The 21,725-nt window shown below is 42.4% G+C and overlaps 1 long non-coding RNA gene across 1 annotated transcript; it reads left to right on the top strand.

Annotated features, from left to right (window-relative positions):
• The first annotated feature begins 20,417 nt into the window (after positions 1–20,417).
• On the top strand, positions 20,418–21,246 carry LOC107765162 (uncharacterized). Its single transcript, XR_001643376.2, has 2 exons — positions 20,418–20,547; positions 20,852–21,246. It is a non-coding gene; the product is annotated as an uncharacterized LOC107765162 (long non-coding RNA).
• The last annotated feature ends 479 nt before the right edge of the window (positions 21,247–21,725 follow it).

Below are 21,725 nucleotides of genomic sequence, written 5' to 3'. Positions count from 1 at the left end.
AGATCTGTGCCCTTTCCCAGACGTCCAACTCCCGGCTGGTTTTAAGATGCCTAAGTTTGATTTATATGAAGGGCACGGTGATCCCATGGCACATTTGCGGGGATTCTGTAGCAAAATGAGAGGGGCAGACGACAAGGATGAGCTATTGATAACTTATTTCGTCCAAAGTCTGAGCGGATCTGCACTGGAATGGTATACCAGGCAGGATTCCAGCAGGTGGTACACGTGGGATGATCTGGCGCAGGCTTTTGCAGGTCATTTCCAGTACAATCTAGAGATAGTCCCTGACCATCTCACATTATTGAGAACTGGAAAGAAACTCGGGGAAAGTTTTCGCGAGTTCGGGTTCCGCTGGAGAGAGCAAGCAGCTAGAGTCGATCCTCCCATGAGAGAGGGAGAGATTACTATTTTTTGCAGACATTGGATCCAACCTACTTTGGTCACTTGGTGACAACGGTTGGAAAATCTTTCAACGAGGTGGTCAAGATAGGGGTCATGATAGAAGAGGGTTTGAGGTCTGACAAGATCTTGAACTATTCGGCACTCAAGGCCACAACCCAGGCTATTCAAAACGGCACGGGAGGTGCGTTGAGAAGAAAGAAAGAAGAGGTTGTCACGATTGAGGCAGGCAGTTGGTCCAGGGCTGGCAGGCCACACTACAACCAACCCAGACCTCACAGGTCAGAATACCCATATAGCCCACCACAAAATTTCTATCCACCTCGAGAACCACATTGTTCCGTACACCAAGCCCAAGTATACACTCAGCCTCCGGTTCGCCCACAATGGCGCGCACCGGCTCCCCAGAACATATATGCACCACCACAAAACACCTACCCTCCACCGAGGGCATATAGAAACCCTTCAGGGGTAGGCTTTCGGGGAAATCCAGATGCTAGGAATGACAGGTTGCGGAAGCAGAGAACCTTCACGGAGCTGGGAGAAACCTACACCGCTTTGTTCCACAAGCTGCGGCAATTGGGTTTGGTTAGTCCTGTCCAGACTCGAGAACCAAATCCCCCACCTCAGAATTTGGATCGATCAATCAGTTGTGAATACTGTTCAGGGATGCTCGGGCACGATACCGAGAAGTGCTGGAAGTTAAGGCATGCCATACAGGATCTTATTGACACCAATAAGATCGAGGTCCAGACACCGGAGGCTCCTAACATCAACCAAAACCCACTGCCAGCGCACCACGAAACTCACATGATTGAGTTGGTGTGTGAGGGAGGAGAATTAAGAAAACCCTCACAAACAGTGATGATGATCCAAGCCGCCCCGAAAGAAGTCTTAACCAGTGGAGGAACGAGTGTACAGTCGCAGGGAAGAGGCGTCAAGCCGGTAGTGATATTGGGAAAGAGCCCGTCCGCCATAACAAGCAAACCCGAGCCAAGCAAGTTGGTAATACCAGGGATCCCGCCCACACCGGCAGTCGTGTTGAAAGGGGTATGTAGAGAACGGGTGACCATAAAGCCTGTGGTCCAGCTGCCGATGATTGACAGCAGGGCTGTGCCTTGGAAATATGAAAAGGCGGTGGTGATGTACAAAGGAAAACAGGTGGAAGAAGTCAGTTGTGAAGCGCAAGGGCTGACTCGATCAGGTCGATGTTTTGCTCCGGTGGAGTTAAGAAGAACCAACCCAGTTGCAACCAAGAAACCTGTGTCTGAAGAAGAGGCTGAAGAGTTCCTGAGGAAGATGAAAGTACAGGACTATTCTGTGGTCGAACAGCTGAGAAAAACACCGGCCCAGATCTCACTGTTGTCGTTACTGATCCATTCTGAGGAGCATCGTCGGGCCCTGCTGAAGATATTGAACGAAGCTCATGTACCCAGTGAGATTGCTGTAAACCACCTGGAAACCATTGCCAGCAAGATTTTCGAGGTGAACAGGGTAACATTCTCAGATGATGACCTGCCGGTGGAAGGTACGGAGCATAATAAAGCTCTATACCTAGCTGTCAAATGTAAAGACTCGGTGGTAACTCGAGTATTGGTGGACAACGGCTCAAGCGCCAATATTTGCCCACTATCTACCTTGAACCAGTTAAAGATCGACCACGGAAGGATCCACAAGAACAGTATCTGTGTCCGAGGGTTTGACGGAAACGGAACAGCCACTGTAGGGGATGTTGTACTTGAACTGACCATTGGCCCAGTCCTGTTTACCATGGAATTCCAGGTGTTAGACGCCACAGTATCTTATAACCTGCTGTTGGGACGACCCTGGATTCATGCAGCCAAAGCAGTGCCTTCCACCCTACATCAGATGGTAAAGTTCGAGTGGGAAAGACAAGAGGTCGTGCTACACGGTGAGGATACAGCGTGCACCATGGGCGGAACCATTGTACCTTTCATAGAGACCGCTGATGACAAAGGTCCTTGGGTCTACCAGATTTTCGATACAGGGTCGGCCAACAAAATTTTTGAAGGAGAAATCATCCCGCACCCTAGGGTAGCAGCCGCAACAGTCATGATGGTCTCAGAAATGCTGGGTAATGGATTTGTGCCGGGAAAAGGCCTGGGAGTCGAGCTTCAAGGGATTGTCCAACCTGTCTCCCTTCCTAAAAATCTGGAAACTTTCGGATTGGGGTTCAAACCAACCGCAGCAGACAGGAAGCAAGCGCGAAAAAGGAAGAAGAGGGTCTGGTTTCTGCCTAAACCAGTGCCACACCTCTCAAGGTCTTTTGTCAAAGCGAGTGCCAAGGGGTCGCCGGTCCCAAAGATTCGAGGACCTTTGATTGGTATAAATGAAGACCTGAATCAGAGTTTTGAGAGACTATTCGCGGATGTCAGTATGGTGGAGGCTGGAGAAGGGTCCAGCAGAGCAGAGATACAGTTTGTGGGGCCTGAGGCCAAGACCAACAATTGGACGGTTACTCCTCTTCCTGTCCGAGGGGAGTCTTGGTAGTAGGCTTTGATTTATGTTTTGTTTGTTTGTTTGTTCGGATTATTCAAGGGTGTAATCCAAATTTTACTTTCGTTTTTGTAAAAGTGTGAACCCTTTTATCCCGCAAGTTTAATAAAGTTCTTTTCTTTTGTCCCATTTTAATTTTGTTTTGTTCTTTTTCTTTCTGAACAGTTCTCTTTTTACTAGTTCTAATGACATGGCATGCACAGCGGATCTTCGACCTAGTCTAAAAAATCAATCTGAAACTGACTCAATGATGCAAGAGGTCGTTCGTGACGATGAATCTGAATGTGACGAGGTGAAGCCTTCGAAGAGATAAACCGAGAACTGTGCCAATTTGAAGAGAAACCCAGGCCTAACCTAAATGACACTGAGGCTGTGAATCTAGGAGACGCTGATAACGTCCAAGAGACCAAAATTAGCATCCACATTGAGCCGAATGTCAGAGAAGAATTGATCAAAACCCTCATGGAATTCAAAGATGTTTTTGCATGGTCATATGACGATATGCCTGGATTAAGCACCAATTTAGTGGTTCACAAATTGCCCACTGACCCGGCATACCCTCCGGTCAAGCAAAAACTAAGGAAATTTAAAACAGAAATGAGTGTAAAAATCAAAGAAGAGGTGATTAAGCAGTTGCAAGCAAAGGTCATTCGGGTCACTCGATATCCCGAGTGGTTGGCCAATGTGGTACCAGTCCCAAAGAAGGATGGAAAAATCAGGGTGTGCGTCGACTACCGCAACCTCAACAAAGCAAGTCCCAAGGACAATTTTCCGTTACCCAACATTCATATCCTGATCGATAATTGCGTTGGGCGCGAGATCGGATCCTTTGTGGATTGCTATGCGGGTTATCATCAGATCCTAATGGACGAGGAGGATGCTGAGAAGACAGCGTTTATTACGCCATGGGGGACCTACTGCTATCGGGTAATGCCGTTCGGGTTAAAGAACGCCGGGGCAACGTACATGCGGGCAATGACTGCCGTGTTTCATGACATGATACACAAAGAAATCGAGGTGTACGTCGATGATGTGATCATCAAATCTTGGCGTCAGGAGGACCATGTAACAGACCTAAGGAGATTTTTCCAAAGACTCCGAAGGTATGATATCAAGCTTAACCCGGCCAAATGCGCATTCGGGGTTCCATCAGGAAAGCTGCTAGGATTCATCGTCAGTCGACGGGGGATTGAGTTAGACCCATCCAAAATTGAATCCATCCGAGATCTGCCACCGCCATGGAACAAAACAAAGGTAATGAGTTTGCTGGGTAGACTCAATTACATCAGCAGGTTCATCGCTCAACTCACAGCAACTTGTGAGCCCATATTTCTGCTGCTGAGAAAGGATGCTGCAGTAGGTTGGACGGCAGAGTGTCAGGAGGCTTTCAACCAAATCAAAGGGTATCTGTCTAATCCACCCGTATTGGTCCCGCCTAAGCCCGGGAAGCCCCTAATTCTTTACCTGACGGTCTTGGAAAATTTATTTGGTTGTGTATTAGGGCAACATGATGACACAGGAAGGAAGGAGCAAGCCATCTACTATCTTAGCAAGAAATTCACAGTACATGAGGTCAAGTACACTCAACTCGAGAAAACATGTTGCGCCCTAACTTGGGTAGCTCAGAAGTTGAAACACTACCTGTCTTCGTATACTACTTATCTCATATCCCGCTTGGACCCATTGAAGTATATCTTTCAGAAACCTATGCCCACGGGAAGGTTGTCAAAATGGCAAATTCTGCTCACAGAGTTTGATATCGTCTACGTAACGAGGACGGCCATGAAAGCCCAGGCGCTGGCAGACCATTTGGCAGAGAATCCCGTTGATGAAAAATACGAGCCCTTAAGAACGTATTTTCCTGACGAAGAGGTAATGCATACAAATGATTTGGAATTACCTAAGGAACCGGGTTGGAAGCTTTTCTTCGATGGAGCTGCAAACGCGAAAGGGGTTGGAATAGGAGCAATACTTATTTCTGAAACAGGACGGTATTATCCTGTTACGGCTCAACTACGCTTCTATTGCACTAACAATATGGCCGAGTATGAGGCTTGCATTCTGGGTCTGCGCTTGGCTGCTGACATGGATGTCCAAGACGTCTTGGTCTTGGGAGACTCGGACCTCTTGGTACATCAAATTCAGGGTGAATGGGAAACACGAGATCTAAAACTCATACCATACCGACAATGCTTGCATGATCTGAGCAAGCAATTTCGATCGGTGAAGTTCAAACACATCCCGAGAGTTCACAATGAGGTTGCGGATGCCTTGGCCACCTTAGCATCAATGCCGCACCACCCTGACAAAATGTATGTTGATCCTCTGCACATCCAAGTCCGTGATCAGCACGCCTACTACAATGTCGTAGAAGAAGAAGCAGATGGCGAACCCTGGTTTCGTGATATCAAGGAATACCTCAGAATGGGGATATATCCAGAACATGCCTCTGGAGACCAAAAAAGAGCCCTTCGGCGTTTGTCGAATGGTTTCTTCCTCAGCGGAGGAGTATTGTACAAAAGAACCCCGGATTTGGGATTGTTGAGATGCGTAGATGCCAGTCAAGCAACGACGGTTATGGCAGAGGTACATGTTGGAGTTTGTGGGCCACACATGAGCGGATATGTATTGGAAAGAAAGATCCTTCGAACAGGGTGTTATTGGCTCACCATGGAACACGACTGTATCACTTTCGTGAGGAAATGCCATCAGTGCCAGATACATGGAGATTTGATTCATTCTCCGCCAACAGAGTTACATACGATGTCAGCACCCTGGCCGTTTGTGGCATGGGGCATGGATGTCATTGGGCCCATCGAGTCGTCAGCATCCAACGGTCATAGGTTCATTCTAGTGACCATTGATTACTTTACCAAGTGGGTTGAGGCTAAAACCTTCAAATCGGTAACCAAAAAGGCAGTGGTGGACTTTGTTCATTCCCATATCATCTGCAGATTTGGGATCCCAAAAGTGATCATCACGGATAACGGTGCGAATCTTAATAGCAGCTTGATGAGAGAGGTATGCCAACAGTTCAAGATTACACACCGCAATTCCACCCCATATCGTCCCAAGGCGAATGGAGCAGTCGAAGCAGCCAATAAGAATATCAAGAAGATACTGCGAAAAATGGTGGAAGGGTCCAGACAATGGCACGAGAGATTACCCTTTGCTTTGTTGGGTTACCGCACTACCGTCCGAACTTCCATAGGCACAACTCCTTATTTGTTGGTGTACGGAACTGAGGCCGTAATACCAGCGGAAGTCGAAATTCCGTCCCTCCGAATTGTCGCTGAAGCCGGGATTGATGATGATGAATGGGTCAAAGCTCGATTGGAACAGTTGAGCCTGATAGATGAGAAAAGATTGGCAGCAGTGTGCCATGGTCAGCTGTACCAGAAGAGAATGGCAAGAACATATAATAAGAAGGTGCGCCCCAGGAAGTTTGAGGTAGGGCAGCAGGTATTGAAGAAGATCCTCCCACATCAGGTCGAGGCAAAAGGCAAATTCGCCCCAAATTGGCAAGGGCCTTATATCGTGACCAGAGTATTGTCCAACGGTGCTTTGTGTTTGACAGATGTCGAGGGTAGATGTGTCGACATGGCTATCAATTCAGATGCAGTCAAGATATATTATGCGTAATTTCTTTAATTATGGCAATTTTTGGTTCATTTGTTTGTATTTGGCATTTATTGGATAATGAGATGACGGAGGCAATTCTTTCTTCTATCCACACACTTCTAACCCTCGCTTCCCCCTTTGAGCCTTAAGTTATTCTTTCATACCCCTCTTTTGGAATCACTAATGAAAAAAGAAAAAAAAGAAAAAAGAGGAGAAAAGAAAAGAAAAAGAAAATAAAAAGAAGGAAAAATCATAAGAAACGCAAAACCATTGGGAACTACGTTTGACCTGATTCCTCAAAGAGGATACGTAGGCGCCTCACGGCTGGGTCATAGTATGCATCATAGTGAATATAGGATGCATAATGTACATAGTGTGCATAATAGGCACAGTGTGCGTAACGCACATAGCGCAACATAAGTGTAAAAAAATAAATTCCCCAAGCAAGAAAACTGGGGCAGAGGTTATGTTTTAAGTTCCAACAAAGGTTTGACTCCAAAAGTTGTAGCACATCACCCATCAAATTATTTTCATTTTTATAGCCTTTCTTTAACCCCACACCAAAACCAACATCAACATCCAAAAGACCTCCCGATCAATGTTCAAGAGATGTCGAGTCAGGCAAATAAGGCCGAGAATAATACACCGATCCCCAGCAAAGAAGAGGATCGTAAGACTGAGAATGAATTGATCTCCAGAAGAGAGGGTCATATCTACAACACCCCGATTCCTCGAAAGAAATAAGATAAGAGAGTCTTATCGGTGAAAACCTGCACAGGCACCGAGAGGAGATGTAAGATGAGGGATATGAAATAAGAGAGTCTTATCGGTGAAAACCTGCACAGGCACCGAGAGGCGATGTAAGATGAGGGATATGAAATGAGAGAGTCTTATTGGTGAAAACCTTCACAGGCACCATAAGGCGCCGGGAGATGAGAGAAAAGAGAGAGTCTCATTAGTGAAAACCCCTCAAAGGGCACTATGAGGCGACAAGACGAATCAGCAAAAGCTGCAACAAAAGGGACAGTCATTTATCATCCCCAGCAAGTCAGACCATCGGGCAAATCGATTGATACAAATAGACTGGGTCGGGAATCTATGGTGCACGTCATGATCACGGGGACCAGTCATATCCTCCAGATAAGTTCTTTTGAGTTTCTTCTCCCACCAAAATATTGGTTCAGAAAGATCTTCTCCTTTTTTCTATCTTTTATTTCTTTTCCCAAAATTTGTCTTGAAAGGATTTTTCAAAGCTTACTACCAGAAACCGGAGGGGAATTCATCCAATGCAGGATAATACAAACAGTCCTAAAGGCCGATCCCAGGCAATGCAGTGATCGTGCCCGGCAATGTTGAAGGAAGTAAGCTCATAAAGGAAGTGGTTTCGGGAGTTAAAAGCAGACTCCCATAGCATGTGCTTAAAGAGAAAGCAGAAAAGGGGATTGATTGAAAGCCAATCCCCAGCAGGCTAGAGACCCCCAGCAGGCAACTCTGCCCATTAATCAATTATGGGGACATAGAGCAAGAAAAGGGAAAGAGAGAAAAATCGTTCGCTGGAAAGGCACCCTCTACCACAACGATTAAAACTGACTAAATCCTTTTGTCTGCTGCAGGAGAACAAAGGATTGATAATGGCAGCAATACGCAACGCCAGGGAAACCACCAAAAACCGGTGCAGAAAATTTTCTGCCGATTGTCGAAAATTATCTCGGAAGAACGGGGAAGCAATTGGAATACTTTTAAGTTCTAGGTCGCCCACCAGTATAATGCGGGAATACATTTAAGTTCTAGGTCGCCCACCAGTATAATGCGGGAATACATTTAAGTTCTAGGTCGCCCACCAGTATAATGCGGGAATACTTTTAAGTTCTAGGTCGCCCACCAGTATAATGCGGGAATACTTTTAAGTTCTAGGTCGCCCACCAGTATAATGCGAGAATACATTTAAGTTCTAGGTCGCCCACCAGTATAATGCGGGAATACATTTAAGTTCTAGGTCGCCCACCAGTATAATGCGGGAATACTTTTAAGTTCTAGGTCGCCCACCAGTATAATGCGGGAATACATTTAAGTTCTAGGTCGCCCACCAGTATAATGCGGGAATACATTTAAGTTCTAGGTCACCCACCAGTATAATGCGGGAATACATTTAAGTTCTAGGTCGCCCACCAGTATAATGCGGGAATACATTTAAGTTCTAGGTCGCCCACCAGTATAATGCGGGAATACATTTAAGTTCTAGGTCGCCCACCAGTATAATGCGGGAATACATTTAAGTTCTAGGTCGCCCACCAGTATAATGCGGGAATACATTTAAGTTCTAGGTCGCCCACCAGTATAATGCGGGAATACATTTAAGTTCTAGGTCGCCCACCAGTATAATGCGGGAATACTTTTAAGTTCTAGATCGCCCACCAGTATAATGCGGGAATACTTTTAAGTTCTAGGTCGCCCACCAGTATAATGCGGGAATACATTTAAGTTCTAGGTCGCCCACCAGTATAATGCGGGAATACTTTTAAGTTCTAGGTCGCCCACCAGTATAATGCGGGAATACATTTAAGTTCTAGGTCGCCCACCAGTATAATGCGGGAATACATTTAAGTTCTAGGTCGCCCACCAGTATAATGCGGGAATACTTTTAAGTTCTAGGTCGCCCACCAGTATAATGCGGGAATACATTTAAGTTCTAGGTCGCCCACCAGTATAATGCGGGAATACATTTAAGTTCTAGGTCACCCACCAGTATAATGCGGGAAATACATTTAAGTTCTAGGTCGCCCACCAGTATAATGCGGGAATACTTTTAAGTTCTAGGTCGCCCACCAGTATAATGCGGGAATACTTTTAAGTTCTAGGTCACCCACCAGTATAATGCGGGAATACATTTAAGTTCTAGGTCGCCCACCAGTATAATGCGGGAATACTTTTAAGTTCTAGGTCGCCCACCAGTATAATGCGGGAATACATTTAAGTTCTAGGTCGCCCACCAGTATAATGCGGGAATACATTCAGCTCTAGATTTTGGAATCAGTCACCCCACCTGAAGACAGAAGGTTACAACAGAGATCCCCAAACGGGAAACAATAAAATCCCCAGCACCAAGAAGCAGAAGGCTGCAAAAGCAAGCGCACATTCAAAAGGAAGAAGGAACGCGTCTCAGAAGAAGCAGTTTGGAAACGTTGTAGCATGCCCAATATAACAATGTTGATGAAGAAACATACCACTGAAGAAACCATTGGAAGGTTTAAAGAAGAGGGCCATGTTCCCAGCAGATCAAGCAGAGTGATGAAAACTGACATTCAGAAAAGGCGAAGGACCAGCATCATCTCCCAAGTTCACAAAATAAGGGCATCAGAGGAAAGCGTTAGCCGACAAGAAAGCAAGGCAACAAGAACAAGTTGAAGATAGATGAGATTCCATAGTCTAGCTTAGCTTCTTGTTTTTCCTTTTAGAACAATGTAACAAGGAGATCGGTGAGCGGTATCATCCTACAGCAGCAAGCAACAGCGCACAACAGCAGCAAGCACTACAGTCACACGGTAGTCCCAGCTACCAAAAATTTCCCGAACTACATTGACCTGATTCCTGTTCAGCCCAGGATATGTAGGAAACCTTTGAAGCAAAGGTTTGGTCAAATCTTTTTCAAAAAATGCTTCACACGGAGTATTCGGACGGGCAAAAATCACTCGCTTTTTCTTTGCGCGAAAACCCTTCGTGTCTTCGGGCAAAGAGGGGCAGCTGTAAGCACGTGATTTTTGCTTCACAGACAATCGCTCCAAAAGAAAACAAAAATAGTGACAAATGACTTCGCTGTACAATTGTTCGAGTTTTTCGTGACATGTGTTGTTAGTCATTTGTGGATCTGTCCATTTTGCATTTAATCATTAACAAACAAAATACAAAATATGTATCTCAGGGTGATTAAACCATAATTCGGTCAGTAAAAGAAAATTCAAAAAATATATATGCATCTTTTAGTCTAGGTTGTGATTTAACCATTTAGATTTTTTCTAGTATGTGTGTAAATAATTGTGTTAAGTATTGATTAGTTGGATGTGGCAAGTTCATTTTAATTTAATTGTATTTTTAAGGAAAAAATTTGGAAAAACAAAAGAAAATGCATATGATGTAGTAAATCGGACTTGGGCCTATTTGGAATTGAGGCCCAAGTCCATCCCACTTCAGCCACGACCAAGGACCCGGTCCAGACCAGGCCTGCCCAGGCCCCTCCCAAAACGACGCCGTTTCAGGAAAATCGATCTGAGCCATCCAAGCCTCTTGATCCAACGGTCCACATACGCGCCCGTGACCCGACCTGGTTAGCCGGTCCAACCCAATCTGTCCCTTAAGCCCAAACGACACCGTTTTAATACCAAACGGCTTCTCTCACCCCTCACCATCAGATCCAAGCCGTTGAGATCATCTGATCCAACGGCTCAGATCTAAACCCCTAGACCATATATAAACCCTCCCTTACACCCCACGCCCCCTATACGAACACCCCATCCCATCGTCCCCAAGCTCAAACCCAGACCTCCCATTAGAAACCCTAGCCGCCCCATCTCCCTCGCCATTAAAGCCGGCGGCATGGACGCCGGTGGCCACCTCCTGAACACCCTAGGACCACCTCACTGTCCTAAACATGGATCTGCTATCCATTTGCCTCGAATCACCTTCCTTCGTCTCGAATCTTCATTTGAAGATTTGAGTCGAACTCCGATCTATACCAAACCACCCCATCTTCATACCAGACACTCCCCTGACCCTCCTCGTGACCAAACCAAACTTGGTTTGGTCCGAATCTACCCACAACTCCTAAGAAACCAGATCTGAAAACCAAAACCTAGAACACGGATAGCCTTGGAATCCAGCCAATCTTAATAAAGGTTCGAGGTCTAATAGACCTTAGTCAAGGTGTTCTCATGTGAGAACACCCTGATTAAAGTTTGTTTGGCCCCAAATGGTCAAAGCTAAGTCGGACTTGGGTCATTTCGGTTTAAACTTCCCCAGTAAGTATCCCCTTTCCTTTTTAGTTTTGATTGAGCTGTCAGCATGATTTGTTGTGATTATTTGTTATTATCTGTTATTTTTCCTGATTTCTTCCATCTCTAGCAAAGACCTTTTTTTGGTCGGTTGATTTTCTATGTGTGTTCTGAATGTACTCTGTGATATACATGCTCGTCAATTAGATTAATCGTCGAATAAGTTAACTCGTATAGGTTCCCAGTAATTGAACAAAAATGTTTTAAGTCATTCGGGACCCTGTACGTGTTGTTTATAGGAGCGACTGATTATTACCTGTTATAATTAGTATAGTCGACTCGATAAACGTCGTCGATTAGTTTTCTATAACCAATGGATCAAATGAGCTAATAATTTCGCATGACTAATTGAGCCTTGTCACTGACTGAATGCCCAGCATTGTCTAAAATAAGTTTGTTTGCATTGCAAAAATGACTGAAAAGGTTCAGTCCAGGGCAGTCCTGAATTTGAACTTTCATGAGTTCAAAATACCCCGATGATGCAATGGGCAGGGCAGTAATAATCAAGGTTAAGCAGGGGTATTGTGTTAAAAAGAACAGAAGTAATTAGTTTAAGTGAGCTGACAAATGGGGTACTGAATTAGGATTAAATTAATGCCAATGGGGGACCAGACCTAAGAGTATGGGAATTAATTGAATACTTAACTAAACCCATAACCCTTGATTAGAGTAATGAGACAGGGCATGGGGGCTGATTAAGGATTACGAGAAAGATGCCTTTAGGCATGGGGAGTTAAGGGGTATGGGCAGATTGCAACTAGCAGGATCCAGGCAGCTTGACTGCACTGGGTCGTTTGGCTTATAAATAGGCCATTTGAGAACTTAAAAAGGGCTGGAAAATTTTTAGTCTGAAGAGAGGTCTAGTGAGTTTAAAGAAAACTGAAAAACATAAGGTAGTTTCCAGTAAACATTGTAACCAAACACTGTCTGAAAGTTGTATAAGAGTTCATATTGGTCAAGCTGTCTTGGCCAAGTTCTGATCTTTTGCACTGACTGAGTTGTTTGTGATTGTTAAACTGCTGGTGTTGCTGCATTGAACACTTTGTTACCTCTGTTGTTTCCTTACTCTTTCCTGGGATTGCTTGTTTGGTACTCGACCATCTGCTGGTTCTCTTTGTTCTGGGAAATATTGCTGGTTGTCTGTTGGCTGTGGAAAACACTTGGATTGTTGATTTGTTGATATGTTGTTGCTGTGTATCTGCTGTTGCTGTATTTGCTGCATACTACTGAGCTGACAATTCTCCTTCTTCTTCTGCTTTGCTATACCAGGTACACGATTAATAGTGCCAATGTAACTTGAAAGTTTGAGCATGAATATAAAAGAGAAGAGCTGAAGTTGTTTACTTCATACATAGACTGTTATATTGAACCTCATGTGATGTATAATAGTTTACATTCTTGTTTAGATACTGAAGGTAGCATGTGTGCCCAGTAGATATCAATATATGGTGATTGAATGTTAGTTTGTATATGTAGGCTGATAGATAAAAGGGTCCCCAATGCAGTAGGTTGTATCTTAGGTTTTATATGGTTAGCATGTCCTTAAATACATAGAACTATCCATGTTAGTTAATTTCATGTCCTTTTGATAAATTGTCTCCTTATAATTGGCAAACCATTGCCTTAAAATAAACGGTGCAAGTCTGCACTTCTCAACCTCACGAAGGTCGAGCCCGGATCAAACGAACCCAGCAGGCTTTCATCAGAAAGGCATTGGCCCAGGTCCAGCCGATACTGTGTGGGCTGGGTTTGGGCCCACGATGCTCGATTAGCTACCCATGGGCACGGCCATGTTTTCTTATTCTGCAAAGGCACTCGGAATTCCGTTATAATAACCTACAAGCATGTAATTGAATAGGGTCATTTTTATTCTCAACTAGTAGAGACAAATGCGACAAGAAACGTAGTTGCTATAGGATATCCTTTTAAAATAAAGACGAGATGAGCCTCGACAAATAAAAACGCACAAGATGCGGGGCCCTCGTTATATGTATATTATCGAAGCATTCAGTTTCCAGGACGGGTCGTTTAGCAAATCTCACAACCCTCCCAGAATAATAACGCGATAGCCTCTCTAAGCGCATATTTAATTATTTTACCTTCTTAAAATCGGGTGCGCATTTATATGACCCAAATCCAAATCTCGACGGATTCGAAATGTATTTCTAATCACGGGTACATTGATTGTGACGTGGTTCGAGATGCATGTCCATGACGTCGCAAATTCCTTTTAAAAGTAGAACGAGACGAGCCTCGTCAAACAAAAAATGTACACAGCTGCGGGGCCCTCTAACTGTATATATATTAAAACACTTAGAATTCGGGATAGGCCGTTTAGCGAATTTTTCGGCCTTCCCCAAAACAACAATACGCTAGTTGCTTTAGGCGCGTCCTAATAATTTATTCTCCTTAATTCGGGTGCACATTTATGTGACCCAAATCCAAATCTCAACCGAGTCGAGATATGTCAACAACCACGGGTGCATTGATATAACGTGGTTCGAGATATGTTTTCACGACGTTGCAAGTCTTATAAAATAACAGTAAACGATAAAAGCGGTTAAAAGTTTAAACTTTGCACATAAGTTCACACTTGTATAAAATCAGATAAATAAGTCAAATATAACAGTTGAGCGACCGTGCTAGAACCACGGAACTCGGGAATGCCTAACACCTTCTCCCGGGTTAACAGAATTCCTTATCCGTATTTCTGGTATGCAGACTGTAATATAGAGTCATTCTTTTCCTCGATTCAGGATTAAAATTGGTGACTTGGGACACCCTAAATCTCCCAAGTGGCGACTCTGAAATAATTAAACCAATCCCGTTTCGATTGTCCTTTAATTGGAAAAAACTCCCTTGTACCCCCTCGGGTGCGGAAAAAGGAGGTGTGACAGAGGTGGTTGGAGCTATTGAAGGACTATCATATCACCATCTTATATCATTCAGGAAAGGCCAATGTAGTGTCCGATGCTTTGAGTATGAAGTCATCCAGTATGGGCAGTCTTGCATATATTCCGGTCGGTGAGAGACCGTTTGCTTTAGATGTTCAGGCTTTGGCCAATCAGTTCGTGAGGTTGGATGTTTCTGAGCCCAGCCGTGTGTTAGCTTGCACAGTTACTCATTCTTCCTTATTGGAGCGTATCTGAGCTCGGCAGTATGATGATCTTCATTTGTGTGTCCTTAGAGACACGGTGCGGCACAGTGGTGCCAAGTAGGTTACATTAGGAGATAATGGTATTTTGAGGTTGCAGGGTCTAGTTTGTGTGCCTAATATGGATGGACTCCGAGAGTTGATTTTAGAGGAGGCCCATAGTTCCCGATACTCTATTCATCCGGACGCCACTAAGATGTATCAGGACTTGTGACAACATTATTGGTGGAGAAGGATAAAGAAGGATATTGTTGCATATGTGGCTCGGTGTTTGAATTGTCGGCAGGTTAAATACGAGCATCAGAGGCCTGGTGGTTTGTTCCAGAAGATTGAGATTCCTGAGTGGAAGTGGGAGCGTATCACTATGGACTTCGTTGTTGGACTCCCACGGACTTAGAGGAAGTTCGATATAGTGTGGGTCATTGTTGATAGGCTGACTAAGTCAACACATTTCATCCTTGTAGCAGTCTTCTATTCTTCCGAGAGGTTAGCTGAGATCTATATTCGGGAGATTGTTCATCTTCATGGTGTGCCCGTGTCTATCATTTCAGACCGAGGTATGCAGTTTACCTCACATTTCTGGAGAGTCGTTCAGTGGGAGTTGGGCACACGGGTTGAGTTGAGCACAACATTTCATCCTCAAATGGACGGGCAGTCCGAGCGGACTATTCAAATTTTGGAGGATATGCTTCAAGCTTGTGTCATTGACTTTGGAGGCTCGTGTGATCTATTTTTGCCTTTAGTAGAGTTTTCCTACAACAACAACTACCAGTAGAGTATCCAGATGGCCCCTTATGAGGCTTTATATGGTAGGCGGTGTCGATCGTCGGTGGTATGGCTCGAGCCGGGAGAGACTCTGTTGTTGGGTACAGATCTATAGCAGTATGCCTTGGACAAGGTCAGGATTATTCAGGATAGGCTTCGTACAGCTCAGTCCATGCAAAAGGGTTATGCCGACCGTAAGGTTCGTGATTTAGCTTTCATGGTCAGTGAGCGGGTATTGCTTCGGGTGTCGCCTATGAAGGGCGTGATGAGATTCGGAAAGAAGGGCAAGCTTAGCCCTAGGTTCATTGGCCCGTTTGAGATTCTTGATTGAGTGGGAGAGGTGGCTAACTTACTTGCATTTCTGCCGAGCTTATCAGCCGTGCATCCAATGTTTCATGTGTCCATGCTTCGGAAGTATCACGACGATCCATCCCATGTGTTAGATTCCAGCACTGTTCAGTTGGACAAGGACTTGTCCTATGAGGAGGAGGCGGTAGCTATTCTAGACCGGCAGGTTCGTTAGTTGAGATCGAAAAGTTTTCCTTCTGCTCATGTTCAGTGGAGAGGTTAGCCTGCTGAGGCATCGACCTGGGAGTCCGAGGCTGATATGCGGATCCCTTATCCCTATCTTTTCTCCGACTCAGATACTTCTTTCTTATGTCCGTTCGAGGGCGAACAATTGTTTAAAATCAGTGAAAAATGATAAAATTTGCCTTTAAAATGAATTTAAGTTGACTTCGGTCAATATTTTGGGTAAACGGACCCAGACTCGTGAGTTATGGTCTCAGAGGGTCCGTAGGAAAATATGGGACTTAGGCGTATTCCCATAATCGAATTCCGAGATCCTAAGCCCGAGAAATGAATTTTTTAAAGAAAATTATTTTCTGGAATATAAATGAGTTCTTGGAAATAAAAATTGTTTGGAAGTTGATGGTATTAGGCCCGTATTTTGGTTATGGATCCCAGTACAGGTCTTATAAGTGATTTAAGTCGAGCTTGAAAAATTTGGTAAGAAACGGACTTGAAATGACGTGATTTGGAACCTTAGTTGTAAAATTTGACACTTTGAAAGTTCTTGAGTTTTTTTTGGATTTTTATGCTAAATGCATAGTTGTTGATATTATTTTGGTGATTTGATTGCACGAGCAAGTCCGTATGGTATTTTTGGGTTAGTGTGCATGTTTGGTTCGGAGCCCCGAGGGCTCGGGTGAGTTTTGGATACGCCACTGGGTGTTTTGAACTTAAGATGTTTCAGATTTTCAACTGCTGTGTGTTGCAGGTCTGCAGTTGGCTCACAATTGCGAGCTCGTATTTGTGAGAGACCCATCGCAATTGCAATGATGGGTTGGGGCAGGAACCCTCGCATTTGCGAGGCTTGTGTTGCAAATGCGACTTCAACAGGGACCGCAAATGCGAACATATGTTCGCAATTGCGAAGACAACAGGATTGGCCTACCTTCGCATTTGCGAAGCCTAGGCTGCATTTGCGAACCTGACTTCGTAAATGCGATATCTGCACCTGTGCGCAAATTATAACTTAGCCGAAAATCTCTCATTTTTCAAACCCTTTCAAAACCAAAACATCTTTGGGCTATTTTTCAAAGGCAACTCTTTTTCCATATCGATTGTAAGTCAATTCTAACTCATTTTCTTGAATCTTTAACATCTTTTCACATGATTTCAACTCAAAATAAAGGGGTTTCATCGGGGAAATTAGGTGTTTTGGGTAGAACCTAGGTTTTTCAAGATATTGGGAATTTGGACCTCGATTTCAGGTTCGATTCCAAAACAAATTATATATTTGGGTTCGTGAGGGAATGGGTAATCGGGTTTTGGTTCGAACCTCGGGTTTTGACCATGTGGGCCAGTGGCAATTTTTGACTTTTTGGGGAAATCTTTAGAAAACCTATTTTCATGCATTGGAATTGATCCATTTAGCATTTATTGAATCAGTTAAGTAACTTGTGGCTAGATACGAGCGAATTGATGGTGGAATCAAGTGGTAAAGCGATAGTTGAGGCTTGAATTGTGTTCGTGGCATCGAGGTAAGTGTTTGGTCTAATCTTAGCTTGAGGGATTATGAATTGTATCTTATTTACTACGTGCTAATTATGGAGTATGACGTATAGGCATGGTGACGAGTATCTATACGTCGGTGTGAAGCATGCCCGTGAGTCTTGTATTGTAATTGTTGTGACTCCGTTGTGGGTTATTGTGCTTCATATGACGATTATCATTATTGTTCCCTTGCCGGGATGTTGTTGTCATATTATTGTTCCCTAGCCGGAATGTTGTTGTCATATCATTGTTCCCTTGTCGGGATGTTGTTGTTTTAGGATTGTTCCCTTACCGGGATATTGTTGTTATATTATTATTCCCTTATCGGGATTCATTTATGATTGGTATTGATATATGAAAAAGGAGCGGGTTGCACGCCTGCAATGGTAACATATGAAATATGAGCGGGTTGCACGCCTGCAACGGTAACATATGAAATGGGAGCGGGTTGCATGCCTGCAACGGTAACATATGAAATGGGAGCGGGTTGCACGCCTACAATGGTATTACATGGGTACTTGTTTCTTATTTCCTTATCTTTTGCTGGTATTTGGTTTATGGTATTCCTTACATTTCTCTACTGTTATTCTGTTGTTACATGTTACTCCCTGCAACATTTTTCCCCTGCCCAACTTTAGTTGTAATTATCTGCTTCTATTTCCGTTGTATATGATTTAACTGCACATATTTATTTGGTAGTCTGGTCCTAACCTCGTTACTACTTTACCGAGGTTAGGTTAGGCACTTACCAGCACATGCGGTCACTTGTGCAGATACTGATACGGGAGCGTTTGGACCGCAGTGAGGGTGCTGTCTTCAGTCCATATAGGCGACCCGAGGTAGTCTTACAGGCGTCCGCGAGCCTTGGCGTCTCCTCATATCCTTCCTCTTTCTGCTTTTACTTTTTCAGAGACAGACTTATGTATTTTCATCCAGACCTTATTTGTAGTATTCTTAGATAGTCCGTGACTTGTGACACCAAATTTTGGGCAGTATTGTACTTCAAATTATGTAGCAGTGTTTGGTTGAATATTAAGTTTCGGCTTCCGCATTTCCGATTATTTAACTTATTCCGCTGTTTAATCACTTATTACTTTAAATTGTTGAATATTTTTAAATAAAAAGGGTAATAATTTTATAATGTTCGGCTTGCTTAGCTTCCACGAGTATGCGCCATCACGACTCCCGAGGGTGGAAAATCCGGGTCGTGACACTCTGATCAGATACTTGAGACTTAGTGTGATGTTAGCTATCTTAGTATGTTTCCAAAAGACCATGAACACAGATTCGGTCTAGCGGAGCATAATTAGAAAAGCAGTCATACTAATGTTAAGGGAATCGTGAGAAGAGGAAGATCATTAATAGAATCTCATTTATTTGTATTCACTGGTGCACCAATTATGACTGATGAGTTATGATTGTGAATACAAGAAATAATGATATATGATATTTTGAGACTATATCAAATGTGATTTATATGATCTAGGATACTGCATACTTTATGATCTACTTGTAGGTTTGTGCTCGACGAGAGATTATATACTCCTAACAGATGTATAGTACTTAGCTCTCAAAGTATGTTGGTCGCACGGTCTACTTCCCTGTATGAATGATTGAGGAGATGAGTTGAGAATATGTTTCTTAGGCTAGATGAGCACTCCCATTATGTGTGAGTGGGAGATGTAGGAAATATTGGATCCACCCATAAGGGGTGCTCTAAGGCCCAATAGGGTTATTAGTTAACCCTAATATTCCCTATATAAGTACACTTAGTGTGTACACTAAAAAAAGACTCTAAGCATTATATTTCCTACGCTCTCTCTATCTCACTATCAAACTAGGGTTTAGACTGTGGAATTGGGGTTGCTCCAACACACTGTGACAATCACCGCCGACTAGTAATTTCAGTCACGATTCATTCGTTTTCGCTTCCGCTTCATGAAGAGCAAGTAAGTTCTCGTTTTACGATTTACACCCTATCTAATGTGTTTAGATTATCGCGTGTTCCTTTAATTTCGAAAAAAATAATTTATGTTACCATTTGCCAAGAGTCACTTTATTCTTCGTTTACTTCAGATTAAAATGTATTATCCTTGAGAAAGAAAGCTTTTAATTCTTTGTACAACTTTTTCACTCGTTTCATTTTGAAAAGACTTATTTTTTTTATATTTAACACCGCATGTTTCTTTGCCAAAAGTTATCCTTTCAAAATTTCAACTCTTTTATTAATGAATGAGCAAAGCAAACAAAAAAATTCACTTGAAATCGAATTTGATAATTAATTTCTTTTCAGCTATTACAGTTAAAAAAATTGTAGTGTCATCATGAAATTGAATTTTTTTTATAATATCAAAATATATGTAGATCAATTTTGTTTTTATTAGTTGTCCCCTAGTAATTAATACATACAATAAATCACACAAATATGCAATAATGTAAATTCTATTATTGAACACACTGAATTCTAAATACAAAAAATTAACAAAACTTAAAATATGTAAAATCTTAATAGGAACTTGAACCCATAACATGAGAATGTGTTCAATTAAAAAGGTATGGACAATTTCCTTTAGAAAACTGAACTAATCTTAGTTAATAGAATGTTCACATGCCGAAAATAACGGATCTGAAGTTTTGGTAACTATTATTCTACTGTACAACCAGGACGCACAATTATTGTACTTCTGGTCAAAATATTTTATTCTATACATTCGAATGCGTAATTTATAATCTTTTTAGGAAGGTGTGTGAGTGAAGGGACTTTATTAAAATATAAAAACAAACTAAAGAGAAAAAAAAAATGAAAAGAAAGAACTATAGCACATGCTAGAGATCAGGTAGTTCATTCACAGAGGACTATAAATTTCCACCTTTTAAAGACAACGAAATGCTCAAACAAGGACTTTCATAAAGTGTGAAGTATAGTTTCTGATATGGCGATATTTAAACATTGTTTTATTATCACTATCATTCTCATGGCAACCACAAGTGAGTACCCATTTTTCCTAATGTCTATATTCTCGTACATATTCCTTTTGTTGTCGTACACCACATACACACACATACATACACATACACACACACATATATATATATATATACCTATTTTTATTTATCTCATATTCTCGTACATATTTTCTTGTAGTACATATAATATTTATGTGTTTGTACACGCGCATATTTTATATGTATCGATAATGTCCATGTTTTTATATACATGAAATTTTAGTGTGTTGTTTTACGTTATACAATCCATAACTTGATCTCAATAATTATGATGTGAAAATTTCAGTTAATATGTCGAGATTTCCAATGACGCAAGTTATAGCTGCACAGAATATCGATCATGATTTCTCAGGATTCAAGAGGAGAATACTCCCACAACTTGCAACTTGTTTTAGAAGTTGTACTTCCAATGATGATTGCAGTGACTGCTGGGTTTGTTGTACTTGTGGTATGCATTATGGACCCAGTCAAAATACGTGCGTAGTTGGAACATAAAAATGTTAATATCATTGTGTCGCAACAAACTCCTTTACAAATTCCTATTACGCATAAGTATTCCCTGTAATTTCAGTGTTTCTGTTGTATTGTCCAGTTCTCTTTTCTTTCGTATTTATATGAATAATGAAGAAACTCATGTCAATGGATTTCTATTCAGAAAATAAAAATTGATTTCATTCCAAAGACCATAGGTTGCTTTCAAGTACTTGTATTATTCATCATACGTTTCCATTTAGTATTTCTGTTTGTATTATCTTGTTTCCCGATCTTTCTTACAAATTTATTGATCACGCTCAACTAAGCCTATTAAAAGACTACGCGGGCGTTGCAAATATAATCCGGCGTATTATGCCCCGAGTCAAATTCCACAGGGAATTAACGTATCAAGAGAAGTCTTTGAAGTACTAAATTCTTATTAGTCAACCTCCTCGAACTTTGTGAATACAAGTGGTGTTATAATTACTACGACAACTATTCGAATCAATAAAACAAAGGTTAATTAATACGCAAATGTAGACAATTGGAATAAAGGCCTAACGTAATGGCTTCCCCCGTTGTAGATTTCCTTAGTCGTATATTTCTTATACCTATGAATTAGTTATCTCTATCAATCATGAACTCTCCAACTATCATAACTCTCTCTCAAGTAATTATGATAATTT

Source organism: Nicotiana tabacum, chromosome 11, assembly GCF_000715075.1.
Source record: "Nicotiana tabacum cultivar K326 chromosome 11, ASM71507v2, whole genome shotgun sequence".
Classification (NCBI taxonomy): Eukaryota; Viridiplantae; Streptophyta; class Magnoliopsida; order Solanales; family Solanaceae; genus Nicotiana; species Nicotiana tabacum.
The sequence above is the reverse complement of the archived record's forward strand: the minus strand, read 5'-3'. Positions and strand labels throughout refer to the sequence as shown.